Source organism: Myotis yumanensis, unplaced genomic scaffold (assembly GCF_028538775.1).
Source record: "Myotis yumanensis isolate MYYU_CA2020_CCGP unplaced genomic scaffold, mMyoYum1.0.hap1 SCAF_18, whole genome shotgun sequence".
Taxonomy (NCBI): Eukaryota; Metazoa; Chordata; class Mammalia; order Chiroptera; family Vespertilionidae; genus Myotis; species Myotis yumanensis.
In genome coordinates, this window is record NW_027223769.1 from 8,566,675 (window position 1) to 8,571,533 (window position 4,859).

Here is a 4,859-nt window from a genome sequence, read left to right on the forward strand (position 1 = left end):
GAGAATCAGCTGTGTCTGCAGTGGGAGAACTTCTGTGCTGAAGACACCCTTATGGGGCAAGACTTGCTTCAGTGGAGCTTTGGTGCTCACTGAGTCTGCCCCCTGAGTGTGTCCCTTATGGGTCCAAGGGGTTGCAATCTGGATGGTCCCACTCTGACCACCGAGTATACAGGCTCCTGGATCTTTCAGGAGGTGCTAATCTAGCCTTTGCCTGAGGCTAGTCAGCAGGAGCTCAGCTGTGAAGGAATGCAAGTTGCCCTGGGGCCTTGGGCCAGCTGCAAGTTTGTTAGGTAATTTTCAGATTGCAAAAGCCTCCGTGCACAGCTTGGGCGGGGTGGGGTCCTAGGGGATCAATAGGGCGGAGCAAATAGCTATGGCTGATCGTCAGTCCTGCCCTAAGAGGCCCCGAGTCTCAGTGTCCCGGTAATCGCTGCAAACACCTCTGAGAGAAAGCCACCCTCAAGATGTGAACGATGCCAGACAGTCTAGCCTCTCCCCGTATCAGTCAGGGTCCCCAGAGACTCGCCCCGGACTGGAGTTCAGAGCAGTCGGGAGTTTGAGACTCCCTCCTGATTGAAAAAGCCAACCGTGTCCTCAGCCACCAGCCCTTTCTGCGTCTGCCTCCGTACCTGTGCACTTAACTTCCACACTGCAGCTCCTCTGAGTCCCGGTATGCTTTTCTCTTTCCTTCTAGTTGTAGTATTTCCACTCAGCCAGCCTTCCTGTGGTTCTGGATGATGCCCATTCTGTCTTTTAGTTGTATTCTTGAAGTGGTTGTGCGAGGTAGCAATCTCCGGTGTTTACCTATGCCGCCATCTTGGTTCTCTTTTACATTTTAATTCAGTGGTTGAGCATCAGTTTTGAAAGATTGTGTGCATTCTAGGAATGTATCCATTTTTTCCAGGTTATCCAATTTGTTGTCATAATATCTATATATGTAAAAGCCTAGGCGACTGGCCCACTGTTCAACCGTCCAACTGGTAGCTATGACATGCACTGACTACCAGGGGCTAGACCAGCTGTGGGCAAACTATGGCCCACGGGCCGGATCCGGCCCATTTGAAATGAATAAAACTAAAAAAAAAAAAAAGACCGTACCCTTTTATGTAATGATGTTTACTTTGAATTTATATTAGTTCACACAAACACTCCATCCATGCCTTTGTTCCGGCCCTCCGGTCCAGTTTAAGAACCCATTGTGGCCCTCGAGTCAAAAAGTTTGCCCACCCCCGGGCTAGACTATCAACACAGGAGCTGCCGAGCTTCAGTGACTTGGCAGCTGCGGTTCTTGAGTGACACACCTGGAACCAGAGAGGAGTGAGCCTGATTCTGGGGTGCATCACCAGAGAACCACACTCTCACAATCCAGGACCCCTCGAGGGATGTTGGAGAGCCAGTTTCAGCCTGATCCTCACAGGCCAGGCTGAGGGACACCCCCACACACACCCCGTGCATGAATCCGTGCACTGGGCCTCTAGTTTTCTTATAATAATTTTTATTTTTGTGGTGTCAGTTACTTCTCCTTTTCATATATGATTTTATTTGTTTGGGTCCTCTCTCTTTGTTTCTTTTTTTTTTTTAATACATTTTATTGATTTCAGAGAGGAAGGGAGAGGGAGATAGAGATAGAAACATCAATGATGAGAATCATTGATTGGCTGCCTCCTGCACACCCCTTACTGGGGATCAAGCCCACAACCCAAGCATGTGCCCTTGACTGGAATCAAACTCGGGACCCTCCAGTCCACAGGCCAGCGCTCTATCCACTGAGCCAAACCAGCTAGGGCTCTCTTTGTTTCTTGATGAGTCTGCTTAAAGGTTTATTTATCTTGTTTATCTTTTTATCTCTATCAGCTCTTGGTTTTGCTGATCTTTTATATTGTTTTTGTTAGACTATTTTTCATTTATTTCCACTCTGATATTTCTCATTTCCTTCCTTCTACTCACTTTGAACTTTGCTTGTTGTGCTTTTTCCAGTTCCTTAAGGTATAAATTTAGTTTATTTGAGTTTTTCTTACTTCTTGGGGTAGGACTATAATGCTATGAATTTCCCTCTTAGGACTGCTTTCGTTATGTCCCACAGATTTGGGGTTATTGTGTTTTCATTTGTCTCAGGTATATTTTGATTTCTCCCTTGATCTAATTGTTAGTTCATTTCATTGTTTAGTAACATGTGCTTTAGCCTCCGAGTGTTTTGTGTTTTTTATGTTTTTTTCTTGTAATTGATTTCTAGTTTCATACCATTGTGGTTGGAGAAGATGCTTGATATGAATTTAATCTTCTTCAATTTACTGAGACTTTTTTTGTGTTCTAACATGTAGCCTATTCCTGAAAGTGTCCCATGTGCATTTGAAAAGAATGCATATTCTGTTGCTTTGGGGAGAAATATTTTGAAAATATCAATTAAATCCATGTGGTCTAGTGTGTCATTTAAGGCCGCTATTTCCTGGTTGATTTTTTGTGTGTGGATGATCTATCCATTGATATCAGTGAGGTGTTAAAATCTCCTACTATGATCTTATTATTGTTGCTCTCTCCCTTTTGCTTTGTATATCTAGGTGCTCCTTGGTTGGATGCATAAATGTTTACAAGGGTTCTATCCTCTTATTGTATTGATCTCTTAATCATTATGTAATGTCTTCCTTTGTCTCTTAATATAGCCTTTGTTTTAAAGTCTATTTTGTCTGTTATAAGTATTGATACCCTGGCTTCTTTTTTGGTCCCATTTGCATAAAGTATCTTTTTCTATCCCTTTACTTTCAGTCTGTGTGTATCTTTCATTCTGAGGTGGGTCTCTTGTAGACATTATATATATGGGTCTTGTTTCCTTACCCATTTAGCTACTCTATGTCTTTTAATTGGAGCATTTAATTCATTTACAATTAAAGTGACTACTGATAGGTGTGTATTTATTGTAATTTTGGGTTTTTATAACTATTTTTTTTTCTCTTTCTCTTCCTAAAGAAGTCCCTTTAACATTTCTTATAAAACTGGTTTGGTAGTGCTCTTGACCGCAGGACCTGCTGCTCTCACACCGGCCCCCAGCTCTTCCCCAGTGCCCACCCTCTGGTGGCCCAACCACCCGACCCCTCCAAGTTCCCATTCCCGTGGCCCTGGTGCCCATGGCGACCCCCGGAGGCAACCCCTGCTCCTGCTGTTACTCACAGGCCTTGTGTGGTGCATCAGCAGTGTTGTTTGTAGTGAAGGTTGGCAACAGGACAGCTTCTATAATGGCCAACTTCTCTGCTGACTTCTCAATCAACTGTAATACCAAGAGTGGCTCTAAGAATGCGATCTTCGACCTGTCACCTAATGCAAAGCATTAAATAGCAGCTCCTGTGCTAAAGAGGAGCTTCTAACCCCAGTCTCATGATTGCTTTTGGAAGAAGACATACACTGACCCTCAATTTAGCAAGAAATGCTACACGTTACAGTGTCCAGATGATTCGTTCTGTTTTATGACTTATCAGACACACAGATTTTCCCCAATGCAAGCTTCCAGGGAGTCAAGACTGTAAAATCCATAACTGACATCATGGCAGACATAAATAAAAAATACATATGTGTGAGCAGCAACCAGGTCCACATGAATAGTGTAACTGTCACCATCTAGGCAAACCTTTCAAATGATAGCTTCAGCAAGGAAGAGACATGCTGTATGCAAGATGGACCTTCCCCAACAATTCACCAACATCTCATCATCCCCTCCCCACTCTTCACCTCCCCGCCCTCCCCCTCCCAACCTTCACCAACCCCTCCCCACTCCACCGTCTCCAGTGCCTGAGAGCCCCTCGGTGCACAAGTACAACGTGAGTGGCACCAACGGAACCTGTCTGCTTGCCAGCTTGGGGTGCAGGTGAATGTCACCTACAAGAAGAAGGAAGACAAGACTGTGACCAGAGTATTCAACATTAACGCAGATAACACCAAAGTCGGTGGGAGCTGCACTACCCAGCTCATGACCCTTGAGCTCCAGAGTGAGACCAGCACTTTCCTAGTCTTCCAGTTTGGAATGAATGTGAGTTCTAGCTGTTTTGGTTTTTTTTGGGGGGGGGGGGGTTTCAAGAAATCCAATTGAACATGACTCTTCCAGACACCAAAGACCCCACCTTCAAGGCCACTAACAGCTTACTGAGAGCTCTTCAGACCACTATAGGGAATTCCTACAAGTGTAATGCCAAGGAGCACATTTGGGTCACAGAGGCCTTTTCTGTCAACATTTCAAAGTGTGGGTCCAGGCTTCCCAGGTAGAAGGTGGCAAGTTTGGGTCTGTGGAAGAATGTCAGCTGGATGAGAATAACATGCCAATCCCCATCACCGTGGGTGGTGCCCTGGTAGGGCTGGTCCTCATCGCGTACCTCATTGGCAGGAAGAGGAGCCATGCCAGCTACCAGATGATTTAGTGTGGCTGCAGACCAGCAGAAGCTGCAGGGCTCTGTTCATTTCCCTGAGCTCAGGTTGACGTTGAGGGAGGCACACTTTAATGCAAACTGATTTTCAGATCTGCTTTATCCAATGTGAAGTTCATCTTGCAACATTTACTATGCACAAAAGAGTAACTCTCCCAATGATGGTGTTAATTTTGCTAATGGGGTTAAATATTTTCCTAATTGGTTATATGTTAATATTTACCAAAGTAGAACTTTAAGGGGGAGAGGGTAAGAGTGCTTTTCTAAATGGGCACTGGCTCTACTGTCATTTGACTTTTTAAGGTTCTGGTGTCTAGTTTCTCTTCATTCTTGACTCAGATATAAGCCTTACAAAGGGAGGTTCTGTGGTCTTAACACTTACATCTAATGAAGGCTGGCTAACTGTTAGACTGACACAGTTCATAAATTAGTAGAGAAAGAAAATTCTAA

General features: G+C 44.5%; 1 pseudogene; it reads left to right on the forward strand.

Annotated features, from left to right (window-relative positions):
• Positions 1 to 373: 373 nt before the first annotated feature.
• LOC138997327 (lysosome-associated membrane glycoprotein 1 pseudogene) lies at positions 374 to 4,403 on the forward strand (annotated as a pseudogene).
• The last annotated feature ends 456 nt before the right edge of the window (positions 4,404 to 4,859 follow it).